The 15,493-nt window shown below is 39.3% G+C and overlaps 1 protein-coding gene across 1 annotated transcript in view; it reads right to left on the bottom strand.

Moving 5' to 3' along the window:
• LOC120716630 (teneurin-3) overlaps nucleotides 1–15,493 on the bottom strand; it is an 840,982-nt gene that overhangs the window by 686,957 nt on the left and 138,532 nt on the right. Inside the window, exon 2 of the mRNA XM_040004185.1 lies at nucleotides 5,206–5,257. The gene's annotated coding sequence lies outside the window, so the exon portion shown is untranslated. The remainder of the gene's footprint in view (nucleotides 1–5,205; nucleotides 5,258–15,493) is intronic.

Raw genomic sequence — 15,493 nt, forward strand, 5'->3', positions numbered from 1 at the left:
GAAGTAAAGCAAGTGTGTAAGTTCATCTCTGAATGTTTGTAAAGCATTCCCACGTTAAGCTCAACAACCGATATATGGAGCGACTGCCTCTCTCTCTCTCTCTCTCTCTCTCTCCTGCTGCTACTTCAATCATGAAACTGATCACTGATCAGCTGATCGGCTTTTCTGTTGCGAGTCCGTCTCTTTTGTTTGCTTTTGGCCCACTTAGCGTCAGAAAGAGGAAACCAGTGGCTGAACAACAGCAGCACGTTTAACCTTGATAAACTGTTCTTCTACACCAGGATCCTTTTCTACGTAGCTGACGGCTGGTAACTGTGCAGGGGCGGATCTAGCAAAGTTTTGCTATCTGAATCTTAAACCAAAGTTTTAATGTGATGTAAAAAGTATGGAAGTCCATTATTGTATATCGGAACTATTAAGTCTAATAGCCTAGTAAGCTATAGTACTTTTTCCTTTGGGACTGTACCATCTGTGCAGTCTGCAATTCTGTTGAAGACAGATGTTGAATCTTTCATCTTTCATTATTTCATTATTGTAGACAAATTATTGATTTCTGTGCATTTTTTTTTTTATCGTGCATTAAATTAAAGTTGATCACATCGATTAAGCATCATGAGGCGGATTGTGATTCCCTATTTTTTATTTTTTATTTTTTTGCTGGGAGTTGGCAACCATATTAGTTAGGTTGTTTAATATTCCTGCTAAGTACTCTTTAAAATACCAGAATAGGGAGGATGGTGCAGGTTTATGCTTATTAGCTCAGTATTGCTGAACTATGAAACATTTTGGGTGCAGTGTATTTTTTGAATACAGGTATAACAGAATAGCTTTAGTGTTTTGTTTTTTAAAACTTGACTATGAACTTATACAAAATGCAGCAAAATATTTTTAAAAAAACAGTTTTATTGATTAAAAAACACTATATCGGATTCATGTCGGTATCGGCAGATATCCAAATTTATGATATTGGTGTCGGACATAAAAAAGTGGTATTGTGCCATCTCTAATATATACATCTATATATATATATATATAGATGTGTATATATATATATATATATATATATATATGTGTGTGTGTGTGTGTGTTACCCCACTTTTATCCTTCAATCCTTCAATCTCAGGTTTGGGGGTCATTGCCCCAAGTGCTCTGATTACCACGGGGAGCCCTGTTGACTTCACATCTTCTTGAGCTCCTCTGTCAGCTTTTAGTATTGCTAAAAGGAACAGGGAACTCTGAAAACATTAGAGCACTTCTGCAAATATGTGACATCTTGATAAATCGAGCAGATATTTGAAATTTACGCGCCACCATACTCGCATGAAAATATCTTAAAAGTTTATTTTGTGACCCTAGACAGAGTAATATTTCAAACTCCGCCACTCTGTGTTCCTCTGCCACTGCCTCGTTTGAGTTTTGGACAAAATGCATTCTGGGATATTGCATTTCGTCATTTTGAGCGGATTGGAGACAAAAACAGCCAATCAGATTTTTTTGCATCCAAGTCTGTGATTGGCTGGTTTTGTGGCACAAATATAACGGTGTACAGAAAGTTGAACGCGCACGGGCAGAAATGTTGAGAGCACAAGCAACACATTGCGAGCAAGCGCAAATGCAAAAACTGAGCGAGAGGGGCTGCTGTTGTGTGTGTGTGTGGATGATAGCAAACACTGAAATACATTTTTTGCATGCAGCAATGAATTTTGTTCACTCAAATTTAGTTTGTCTTCGCTGAAAATAAATTTCTCCTCAAAATGCAACACTTGCACCAGCAAATTTCTTTTACGTGCGCTGACATTTTTTTTACGTGCACTCAGAAGAGTGGCACAAAAATAACGCCATAGACGATGGTCACTACGAGCAGGTTCAGACTGAGTCCATCAGTTTTTGTGTGAAACTGATTTCTGCAGTAATTCACAGAAGAATTCAGACCAAGATTTTTCCTCCACACTTCTGTTCATGGAAGATTTTGTGAAACATCAAATTATCTTTGAATCATCAAACACTTTGGTTCTGTTTTGGCACTCAGACCTGCTGAACAGCTGATGATTGTGGCCTGGTTTAAAGTAAATCTTACCAAAAGGAATGCAGCAGGCTAAGCCACTGGGACCAGTTATAGTTGGATGTTGGCATACTTGGCACCAGAGCATCGAATCAGGGCCAACTCTGGCAAGCAGGTACATTTGTGACCCTGTGGACTAGATAATTGTAGCAACTCTTCAACTTTCTTTAGGCGTCAGGAAACCCTTTGTACTTTGTCTTACCATTGGGAATTTATCATAAATCTGGTGTGAGCTCAAAAACTAGACAAGAACAGCTGTTTAAGATGCATCTGAAGTGTTAAGGTTTTGTAGTCACATGATCAGGGTTGCAACAAGAAAAGGCAAAGCACTGAGCATCAAGCGTTCAATCATCACTGGACACTTTAGTATCTTTAGAAGCACAAAGGTTATCCCTACAATGGTGGTTTGTAGAGAGCAGTCCTGCAACTCTGATGACAATTTTGCAGCTTCATACAGGAAAACAAGCTGGACCTTTAAAAGAATACCAGACTAGTTACCCATTTGTATTCATTTAGAATCACAGTCTTGGAAACATCGGTGCAACGCCTCTCAAGGCTTTTCAAGTGTCACATCTGCCCCTGCAGCAGCATGCACACAGAGAGCCGTCCTACTATAGGACCACCCTGCTAATCTCTACACCACTGTGCTCCAGATACACAACAGATACTATGTAAAACATCATCAGAATTAATTCAGTGTTTCATTCAACTTAAAGGAAACAATAAAACCTTAAAATCAAACTCATTTAATAAACCCAATTTTTTCCCTGCAAAATGAATGCATGCATTTTACACCTTAGACGTCTGTACACACAATGTGTTTACTGTTGTTAATGTCACAAGGGGTTAAAACGGCAACAGTTGTTGCCGGTGGGATTAAATGGGTTAATTTACCTAATTTGCTTTAATTTCCAGTCCAAAGCAACACAAGCACAGTGTTGCTGCTTTGATTGAATGTGGACCTTTGCTGGAAAATGTGATCTACAATTTGATTTGTGATCTGTAATGTAATGTCACTCCATACAACAAATCATGCAGTCTAAAGGACCATGGTGGCTGTTAATCACTGGCGTCAGTTAAAGCCTGTGTGAGCTTTTTTATGTACCAGTTTTTAAAAAGCTCTGAAAGTCTGACACTTTAAAAACGGGAGATTTCAAAAACTGCACAATGAAATAAGAAGACAGAATGACTCGCAGCATTTCAACATGGAGGACTGGAAAGAAGCTGCTGAAGAAGTGTGAGGGCCTGCTCTGGGTACGATTTCTCTATGAATGGAAACGATAAAGATGTGCTGGAGTCCTCGGTGTGCGTTCAACGAGCCAAAGTCTGATCACAGTTCAGAGTCTGCAGATATATCTGAAACTTTTCTCTTTACATGCACGCACACAGCCAGGTGCTGTGCTCAGAACAGACAACTACACACAAACACACACGCTTGTAAGATGCTCATACCTCCTTGGTGCTTCATCTCGATGCCATCCGCCATTTTGTGATATGTCAGAACAGGAGAAAATATATCCTGAAACGTCGGCCACACAAAATGAACTCGACAGTTCACCAGCGCAGTCCGTGAGCCAACAGTAAAAAACTGTTCAAATCCAGCACCTTGTTTAAGAAATGTTCCCTGGCACATTTTCATTGATACATTTCTTTCCGTCTTTTTGGGATTTGTCTGGTGATTTGATCAGATTTCCTTGGTGACTTGATGAGCTTTGTGGAAACTCATCCCTCGGGTTGCGCGACTGTGGGCCTGTAATAGTATCACGGAGCTCCCCCCTCACTCACACGTTTCTGTGATTTTTGTGTGTGATAGAGGCCTCGGTGAGAGACCAAGCGCTAACCTTTACTGAATTGGCTCACACTTAATCCCCTCACCCTGGGGTGACTGGCACAAAAATTCTACGCTCCCTCCCTTTACATGCTTCTTACAACAATTTCACACACACACACACACACACACACACACACACACACACACACACACACACACACACACAGGAGACATAAAATGTACACGCCATCACCAAACTTGTTCTAGACCCATCCTACATCAGTTACATGAACGTACGTCACAGTTTAAACCACACAAACATTCATTCTTTCTGTATATTGTTTTGTTATCAAACCATAGAAAATACCAACTGCACAATATTTTAAAGATCAGTATGGACACATTACTGAGTACTATTCTCAGATATTATCCATGCACAGGTTTAAAGCAGAGGAAAACTGATCCAGCTCACTGCTAATGAATGCTCACACATGTATGTGGTAATTCAGATTACTGCCAGAGTTACATGTGCTGCAGAATTGTTCTTTGTCCCTTTAAAGTGCTGATGAAGGGATGTTATTGTCTCTTTTACAGACTACATAGTAATCATTTGGAGTTGTAATTGGACTGATGAGTGCCTGCAGTCACTTTTATGTATTGTGCATTCAATCACTGATGGATTGTGTTTAGTAAAGTAATTTGCTAACCAACGCTCTCCTGCACAGGCAGTTCTAAACCATCTTTCAGTCACATCTGTGCTGTCAGTCCTCTGTGGATGACTCGCACACACTCCTGCATGCCTCAGAGGGAAGCAGTCATGACATTCTTTTGCTAAATAACACTACTATCCTCTGCTGGAAACTCGGACATGAATACACACACACTGTTTCACACAAGTACACAGAATTTCACATACACAAGCACACACAGCCTTTGATGCACACAACAGGAGAGTGGGTACAGAGGGTAGGGAGCCAAACCCCTCTGTGGAGCTTTGGATTATGGGATAGCAATAAGAAAAAAAGAGAGGCTGGTGGGAGTGATTCAAGGAAACAAATAAGAAGAAAGAAAATATAAAACAAAAATATAATAAAATAACAAAAAATGGAAAGAGAAAAAAAATGAAAACAAATAATGCTTTAACTTTTCACTTTACAAGATATAAAATGAAGTTGAATAGGAAGCAAATAACTAATGAAGAGGTAGAAGTGGAGAACAAAAAAGTTAGAATATGAGAACAGGGCTCCAGAAACACGTGTAAGAGACGAGGAAAAAGGCAGAGCAGAGAAACAAAGCACAGGAGAACAAGAGGCCGAGCAGGAAGAGAACAGAGAGAGGGGGAAAAAGAAGGATTAAAATCAAATAGACTTACAGGTGCTGTTTTTCCACTCCTTTAAAAGCGACTGACTGAAAGCTGGAAGTGGCTGCAGGAAAGAAGAGAGCGGGAGAGAGAGAGGGGAGTCAGCTGAGGTCACTAGTTTCTCAAGGTAAAAGGAAATAGAATATAGAATTAATGCAAACATACATCCATCATTTATTTACTTTTCCATTTTTTATTTTGTAGTGTAACAATGCCTGTGAAATAGCAATAGATAATTCAATAATTCAAGGATAAACAAATGCTGAAGGGCAGTGGAGCTCTAAAAAACAAGAATTATAAAAGAAAACGTCACAACCAACATAGACACTAACATATTTGTTCCCACAAGTACTACACACACACACACACACACACACACACACACACACACACACACACACACACACACACACACAGTCTGTCATTATAATCTTGTGCTGTCACAGTTTTCAGCAGTGTGTCTATATGCTGTTCAACTGTATATGACCACATATAATGACACTGTAAGCGTGAGTTTGGATTACATTAAACCAATGATCCACCTCCAAAATAAAAGCTCTCTAGCACCATCTGTTGACAGGGACACTAAGATACATGTGCTGGGACACGACCTTAACAGACCTCCACCCGCTCAATAACGACATACTGAGATGGAGCAGTTTAATAAATGTGAACATGAAGTAACATTATAGCTAACATAATATAGTTATTATAACTAACTAATGATCTTCAGCAAATAATTCAGTGGTGCTTTAGTTAAGATAGAGGAACAGACACGGGGCAGGGAAAGACAGAGAGGTAACGAGGAATCATGTCTGTGTGAGGAGGTTTCTGCGTTATCAGAAGTATGCATTATGAAATGGTTAAATGGGGTTTTTGTACAAAATACGAGGCAGTAAAAAGTAATAATAAGTAAATAATAATCCAATCCTATCAAACACTGCCAGTGTGTTATTTAAATGTACAGAAAACAAGTAAATAGAGTTCTTTGTTTCCATGGATCATGTAAGGAAGGAGGGCACCAGTGGAAAAATCTGTGTGTTTCATGGAAAAATATGGAGACACAAAAGAAAAGAAATGAGGAAAAAAGGATCTGTCTCTCACACACACGCATTCACATCTGCAGGTCACCACGAGCTGCCTGTGCTCAGTGTACGAGGGCCAAAACTGAGCCGCTGAACAACAGTCAACATGAGTATATTGTTCTTTACACTCTATTCTTTTCTTTGATTTTTATATTTTATTTAGTTTTATTTTTTTCATCAAACATATTTCTTATTAGGAACGACAGTTTAAAGATAGAGGATATATTGAACTGATTATGAAGGATTTTATAAAAAAATTTTTATAACATTTTGAACATTCATAAAGTTAATGATTCAGAAATGACCCACTGGACCCATAAAATATATCACATCTTCATCATTAAATGACAGTTTAAAGACAGAAGATGCCGTATATCAGAGTCTTTAATAACATCTATAGCATTCAGCAGTATAGAAATTATAATGTTTAGTGATTGTCACACACGTGATTTAATTTAGAGGACAAAGAAAACACACACACAAACACACCTCTAACTGTGATAAAGTTGTTATGCTGTGTAAAATGTAAAGTGCTTAAGAAATAATTTAATTAATAAATAAAATAATTTAATAGTATCCATAATCACCAAAATCATTTTTATGAAATGATTAAATCGTCATGCACAAGCTCTTAAATTGAAATCACATTTTTAATGTTGAAATATTATTATTCTCATTATTTTGCAAATTTACACTTTTACAAAAGACTGTAAAAAAATAGTAAAGGAAAAAGACACAACAAAGTTTTTTAATAAAGTCCAAATTATAGCATTTACGTAGATTCATGAATATAAATGTGTTTTAGTGTTTGAATGTTATGTGTTCATGCTCAAATGTGAGTATACTTTAGTTTAATAAATAAGAATATCATGTCTTATTCTAAACACGTTTTTGACAGATTTCTAAAGTATTTGTGTCTTTTTGTTTTTGTAACAAGTGGTTTTATACATTTTTTAGCATTCTACATAGAAACCGAATGCAATGATTTGCAAATCTCATGAACTTATGAAATAAAATAAAATGAAATCATAAAATGATTCTCATAAACACAAAATATTCTCTATGGAAAACATATATATATATATATATATATATATATATATATATATATATATATATATATATATATATATATATATATATATATAAATAAATTATAAGTTGGGGCAGCAACATTTTAAAAAACTTTCTTTTAACAACAGGGAGTAAACATCTGGGAACTGAGGATTCCAGTGTTTTCCATTTTAAATGAGTTTTTGCTCCTAGAATGAGGCAACACTGAGTTATATTTACATACAGCTGTTTCTTTGGATGATAGAGCTGTAACACGTATTTGTCGATGGTATCTGTGCTCACAGCCAGTGATTTTGTGATGTTTCGGAGCCTATGCACTGATTTCCATGACAGCATCATGCCTATTTTTTATGCAGTGCTGCCCGAGGGCGCAGAGATCACGGGTACTGATTTTTGTTCTACTCATTTGGACACAGCTTTTACACTGCTGGCTTACATGTGTTTTCTACGATATAGAGTTTCACTATTAATTGTCTTGTCATGCTGCACAGCACTTTGATGAAAATTAGAACTACTGTTCATTATTTATGCAGCATTTTTAGAAAACATTTACTTTGCACCTGTGCATGTCCTAAATGCTCATCATCCTACTGTCCAGAATTTCCACAAAATCTTCACATCCAAACATCACAATGTTCCACATGTCGGACATATCACACTCCAATCTGTTTGGTTGAGAACGTTTCCCTTAATGGCGGAGTCCTTTTTTATACTGAAATGTATATAAAAAGAAAGAACAAAAACAAGCAGATTAATATTAATAGGACCGAGCAGATGCACCAGTGCTGTCTATCTACTGCATGTCTTCTCAAAGTGAAGCTTAACCTTAGAAAAGCAAGGCTCACACACACTACAGCTCTCAGATTTCAGCTCAATTTTTACAGAAGTGCTTGAGATCATGGAATAAATAATCACCCATTTACGTGGTAAATCAATAAATCCCACGCTGAGCAGGTGGATGCATGTTCCACCCAGATAAATGCACAGTTGTGATTCGTAGGCAATGAAATTAAAATCACTACCAAAGTTACATCTCCTTATGAATTAGGACAGTCTTTACAAATATTTGAAGCAGCAAGGCCCCTGTGACTTATCTACATTCAGAAGGCTTCAGATCAGCTGTCCAAGTTCAGATAAATGACTGGAAGTACTGACAGAAGGAGCTTCTGGTATCAACATGACAAGAGAGAAAGAACATCCTGAATTCATTCTATTTTTCACCCTATTTATTTATTTATTTAAAAAAAATAAATACATTTTTGCCTTTTTTGGGGCAAATCTTGATGACATATTAAGTAAAAAAAAAATGCAATTGTATTAATTAATTCCTGAGAATGATTATGGATCAGAGAGTACGGTGCCCCAGGAGAAAAAGCACTTGTTATAAAATCCCACTGAGTAATCTGTTCTGATCTAAAGCAGATTGTATCAGCTTCTAAGGTGATAGATGAATAAAAACATACGTTTAGATAGGTGTCTCAGCATATTTACCAATAACTCATTCATTAACCTTTCTTCACCATCTTATCTGTGAAATGTATCATAAAGAAAGAACAAAATGAACCAAAGAACAAGCAGATTAAAATTAATCGTGGTAGGAGCGAGCACATGCACCAGTGCTATGTCTATCTACTGCATTTTTTCTCATTAAAGAAAAAAATGTCAGAGCAAAAACCTGACATTTCCTCTTCCCCCTATAATACCAGTCTTCCACACTCTTCGCTGCCCACTAAGAGTTTGCTGTTGGCAGCTGGCAGCTCAGTGTATGGCCTGTTAGTGAGCTCCTAGATATCACGAGGGAGGGGTTGGACTTGTACAGAAGCAAGAGACAGAGTCGGGGGAGCTTCACTGAGCTCCCCTCACCCCAACCCAGGCCTAATGGTGTGGAGCAGCCCCTTCACTCCTGCTGCTCTCGAAGCATCAAAACTACAGGAAGAGAGTCAGGAGTCATGTCCTATTCTCAGTTCCACTCTGCTAAACAGGTGCAGGAATGCCGGTTTGAGCCCAAAGAAAGACAACACGTACGTTTATACATGCATGGGACTGCCACCTCTTGTGAAGCACAACTATGGAAGAGCTGTATGAGTTTTAGTTCCTTTGAGAAAAACACATTGTACTTGCAAGGGTTGTGTGTTCTAAGTGTGTGTGTGTGAGTCCCTCAGAGCAGGACATGGCTGCAATGACAGAAGTTTAATCCCTCTGGATTTCTGGGTTTGAGTTTAAACAAGAAAGCGAGTCGAAGCATAGTACACCCACTCTTTCAAGTCTTTACCCAACTGGAACTTCTGTCAAATAAAAACCTCTGTCCAATAAATACTACGGAGGAAGAAAGCCTCTGGCACCAGCTTTCCCCCGCTGTGAAAGTTTTTAAGAGGCAGCAGCGTAAGCCCTCTGCTGATATTGGCCTTTGATAAAAAATCAGTCGGGTCCAGCTGCTGTCGTTCGTCTCTGATATGATGGAGGTTTCTGCCTGACCATAGCTTGTGCTTTCATTCTTATTATTTTTATATAAGATATTGTGGCAAGAAAACTAATCATTTCACCGCTGTATGGAATTTAAATCCACATCCCGGTGTGAAACCTGGCTCCTTCTGCCGATCAATTCTTTTCCCCAGTCCAGTTTCCCAGGAATTATATTCATACTGAATGATAGAGCGTTGCACAACCAATACTAATGTTAAGTGATCCTGCAAACATGTAGAGACTGCTGTTCTGTGGTAGTCGGTTGATGGGTGACAGTGGAACAGTTATGACACGTATGGATATTAAGAAGCATCTGTCACTCATACACCCACAGGGAGAGTTTTTAAAGCTAGCAGGGACACACCATGAACACAGTACGTACACATTTCAGAACTGAGAGAGTCCAAATGTTACATATATATAAAACAATGCTGAGCTGTTAGAGTCAGCAGTTCTACAAGAATATTTCATTACAATACAGTTTGAAGGCTTCATATCTTCTCAGCAGAATATTTTCCATTTTCATCAATCTGATGCAGGACAGCAAGCTGTAAGGATGATGCAATTCTGGGCAGTTGTCCTGTTTGCCTGTTTGTCTTCAGTACAGTTCAAGAAGAAAGGTAATAATAAACATACAGGTATGAAAGATTTGAGACAGAAGAGCGAATGAATGTACCTATGCAAATGAACGCAAACAGAGGTTGCTTTAACAACAATGTAAGCTTCCCTTAAAAAGAAATGTTTTAAAGAGGTTTTACATTTAGAAAAAGAACCTAGCCAATCAGCAGTTCAGAGAAGTTACAAAGCAATATCATTCATATGACATTATCACTACCACCTATTATATAAATAAAAACAGAACTGAAAAGAACAGACCAAGTACATGAGACTGAACTGAAATGAAAACACACACACTAATGAAAAATTCACAGCTTTATTTTCTTTTACTGTCCTGCTTATTCTAGAAAGAAAATACAAAAAAACCCCGTCAGTGACAGCCACACAGGCGTGGCTTCCTCTCGCACAGTGTGAGCACAGCCTGAGGTTGGACGTTTGGCCTTCTATGGTTGTGAGCATACTGCCACCTAGAGGCACACTGGGAGGATACGTTCCTTAAGTGATACACAATGAAGGAAACGCTCGACATGGTCATGATGCTGGTCCTCAGAAAATGGTTAGAAGTGTTCAGAACTGTAGAATACTGGGCCTAACACTTTGTCAGTTCATCTGTGTGATGACACAACACTGACTATGTTACAAATTATAATTCCTAAAAGGGCAGGTTAAAAACTCCAATCGTAAACTCCGTCTGTTTCATTTGTGTCGCCATTTTCAAACCACTTTAGCTTTAGATTTAATAAACTGAAGTAAACCCTAACCCTGCAGATAAGACATCCAGGATATATATACATGTAGATATATAAATATTCACAAATGATTTTCCTCAATCACCCTTCCACCTCCTGTCTCTCTTAGCCAAGGTCACATGACAGAGACATAATGCAGTCATGGAGTAGCTGTTGATAATCAACATGATTCCTCTCTTTCTCCATCATTCTGTGTTTGAGCACTGTTTAATGACTCTGCTTAATTTCTCAGGGGAGAAACAGTAATAAGTGATCACTGACAAAAGGATTTCTTTGGAGACATTCACATTATCTCTGCTTGGTCACCCAGCTCAGCTTGTCTGTTTATGTTAGTCTGTCTGGCACTTCTTTACTGTAACATCCTGCACAATCTGTGTGCAGCAAATATTTGGATATTAACCAGTCAACTTCATTACAATAAAATGTGCTCCTGGCATTTTTATAGATGTTATTTTAAGACATCTACACAACCTAAACACTCGTACTGAAAAAGCAAACGCCAATGTGTCATGGGGTTCTTCCATAATCCTCCAAATGTCAGGTGCGACTGGTGCCCATGGATCCACACCCTTTAAAAAAAAGGATCTGCAGCCGATCTCCGACTGCCTGACAGCACCGGAGACCCAGGAGCTCCTGTGCCAAGGCCCTAATACAGAGTTTGTTTTTTTAAAATATAATAACAGTCAGGAATTTTTAAGGTTTTTGTTGGTCAGTGTATACTACAGCCACACATCTTCAAGTCGATTAAGCAGAGCAATAAGGCAAATTATAAAAGCAGTACCGTTTTGCACCTAATCAATGACTTATTCCAGCAACAGAACATCTTCAAGCTATGGATGAGTATGTTGCCTGCCTGCTGGCATATTCGCTGTTACAGGATGATATCTGACATCTGAAACCGGACCATAGGAGCAAGAAAAAGCTTATCGTGGAGTTTTATCAGAGTGGACCAACTAAGCACATGGCTTCTCTGTGGGCCTCCTGCTGTGGTAACAGCAGTTACTGCCCCCCCACTCAGCGCTCAGTCCAGGCTTTTTCTTACTGCAACACCACACTCCCCTGCTCCGATTTAGCCACTGGAGGAGCCTCTGGCCAATGAGAGGTAGCCCATTCTTGGGGCTAAGCCAAAGTCCCAAGTGTGGCACATGCCCTGGGTCCTGGTAAAGAGCAGCAAGGTTAGTGCTAGACACACTCTTTGTCTACAAGCAGCGGCGATTTGGCTGGTCAACAAATTGTATTTACTGTAAAAAAACATGGATACAGAAACGTATCATTTCTGGTGTGGGACCACTCGAGTGACCAGTTCAGTTCTCCTGACCATGTGCTCCTGTGCAAGACGATGTTTAAGGCACTGCCTCGGTCGCTACCAGAGAGATGCTACTCGGTCAGCTCAGTGACACTGAGGACTGTTGTTTCACCAAAGAAGCAACAGCTACTGGACACCAAAAGTGATCTCACCAAGACACTTCTCATAATGGCCCGCTCTCCACCGGACACTGCTGTGTCCCCTACTTGGGTCCTTCAACAATTCTCCTCCAGACTGCCTTTCTTTAGCAGAGACAGCTACACAGCTCGCTCCTGCAGAAGCAGCAGTTGTCACTTTTCTTGTTTGGGTACTGCTGCTGCCACTGCTGATCCTGCTGTCACTGCCCCAACTGTTGCACCTCAGCGCTCACTTGCTACAATCCTCACTAACTGCTCATCATCTATCACTATCTTAAGGCCACGTTTACCAATGGTGCTAGTTGTTGGCACCTCTATGGTCTGACAAAGGAAGTGCATGATAGCTGTACCTTCTGCTATCCAGGTACCTTTGAGAAATACATTATTCCAAATGCTCTGCAGCTGTTGAAAATAAAACACCACAAAGCTCCTGCAACTGCACCACTAATGAATTAAAAGGTAGTCAACCTCAAGCAAGACTTTGTGCACCTTGTTGACAGCCAAACAGAGGCATGACACCGGATTGGAGATGATAAAGTGCTTATTCTGCGTCAACTGCCCATCTGGGTATAGGACTATGAATAAAATTCCTTTTGTGGACAAATTCACATCATTCCTCAACCACCCTGAACTTTTTAAAGACAGATCACCTTCGCCCAAACCACTGGGATTCAAATATTCTGTCCACAAATAGTAAACTCATCCTTCACTCCTCTAGGATTTCTACAGCTTAATGCCTTAATGCCTGTTAGCTATTCTTACTACGAGACAGAATTTTACCTGTTAATCTGCACAACCACTGTTTCATCACCACCATTCCTTTCCCAGTCTTAAGGTCTGCCACCTCCACTCTACCATTTCCGGAGAAAAATACTGACCATATTTTGTCAAAGGAGCTTGCAAAGAAAAGCGTCTGGACTTCTTTAAGTTACTTGAAGACGTTTCACCTCTCATCCGAGAAGCTTCTTCAGTTCTAAGGTCAAATGGTGGGGAGTCCCAGATTTAAACTCAGTGGGAGTTTCCCCCCACAGAGGGACAAAAGGACCCCTGATGATCCTCTGATCGCCTGAGCCAAGGTGTGAAACTGGGTGTGGGTCCCAATCAGCCAGAGTTTCGGGTGAGTTCATTGTGAACCTGGCCCCACCTTATCATGTGATTTCCTGAGGTCAGGTGGCCTACGATGACCTGGATGACTGAGAACCTTCACAGACACTGACCATATTTCTTCACCTAGACTTAATAATCGAATTACTGTGCAGTGTAAGTCTCTGCCTCTCCTGTAGTCATTGCCCTTTGTAATCGTAGAAAGTTTTATCTGATAAATTATTTATTCTTAACAATTCTTTAAAAATCCTACAATGATTTTCTTAAGTAATTTTCTAATTAGCCCTCATCTGTTGTTAAATTTGACAAGATAATTTTGTAGGTGGCTTTGATTTGAATAATTAATTTAAATTCAGGATCCCTTCAACATCCCCTGCAGACAGATTTCGGAGACAGACACTATCTCTCCTTTTAAGATCAGGCTTCAAACTTTCCTTTTTGCTAAAGCATATAGTTAGGGCTGGATTAGGTAACTCTGAATCCTCCCTTGGTTTACAGTGCAGTAGGTGAAGGCTGCTGGGGGATGATGAACTGAGTGGTTTTCTTTTTTCCTTAGTCACCTTTTCCACTCACTATGTGTTTCTACAGCTCTCTGCATTTAATCATTACTTAATATTAATCTGTGGCTCTGTTCCACAGCATGTCTTTTGTACTGTCGTCCTCCCCTCCCCCACAGCAGTTGTTGCCAAAGTGCTTGCTCATAGGGGGTCATATGATTGTTGGGGTTTCCCTGTATGTATTATTGCATGTATTAAGGTGACTGGTGTTGTGATTTTGTGCTGTATATATAAAAAAGTTGAACTGAATTGAATCAAACTGTACAATCAGAGAATTTTTTAACATAAGACATATTAACACACTGTTGTGTATTACTGGCTGCACTTAAAATGCTGGGGCTGACATAATACAGATATAACTCATTCCAGAATTCGGGGGCTACTACAGCCACGAAAAGAAATAAAAAGCTTAACTGTAGAGAGCTGCCCCAGCTTTCACTACTGTATTTATTTCTTTGTCTATTTTAAGAGCTGTGTCCATTTTCACTGCAAGGTTGTTAACAACTGGTTTGACACAGGATATGAGAGGACTAGTCACACGGTCGGACACCTGGGCCATTCTGTCCAAACATAATGATCTCTGTGTATTAAAATTTAATTCAAATGTAATTCAAATTTAAAAAATTCAGAGACAGCCATGCTGTGATGTCCTTGGGACATCCTGACGTAGGGCTAAGGAGGTTAGGGTCATTGTATTTTAATGGTTAAGTAAATCTGACAAAAGTAATGTGCACACGTCTGTGTGTCCCTATTAGCTGAGGTAAGGCTGTCGTGGTCTGGCGACTCCATGTTTGTGTTTTTTTATTATTAATATTCTTCAGTGTAGTTAGTTTCTAGTGTTTTGTTCTGTTTCTGTGCCTCCCCCGTGTTCCTGGTGTCATGTCTCTAGTGAAGGTGTAATTCTGTATTCTTGTTCTCCTTATTTTTCTCAGTGTATTATATGCTTAGTTCTGAGTCTTAGTTCTCTGTCAGTGTCTTCCCTGTGTTCCACATCTAGTTACTTTTGTCTCTGTGTTTCATGTTTCCTCTGCTCCCGAGTCTGTCATGTTTCCACGTCTCAGTGTCAAGTCTGTGTCTGTTCCATGCTTCAGATTTTATTCTGATAGTCCGTGTCCTGTGTTCAGTATGCTGAGTTTTGCTTCTCGTTGTCTCTTTATGCTTGATCATTCCCAGCTGTGCTACTCCTGTGTCTGAGTCCTTCGTTACT

The sequence above is a fragment of the Simochromis diagramma genome, unplaced genomic scaffold (genome assembly GCF_900408965.1).
Source record: "Simochromis diagramma unplaced genomic scaffold, fSimDia1.1 OVJJ01000565.1, whole genome shotgun sequence".
Lineage (NCBI taxonomy): Eukaryota > Metazoa > Chordata > Actinopteri > Cichliformes > Cichlidae > Simochromis > Simochromis diagramma.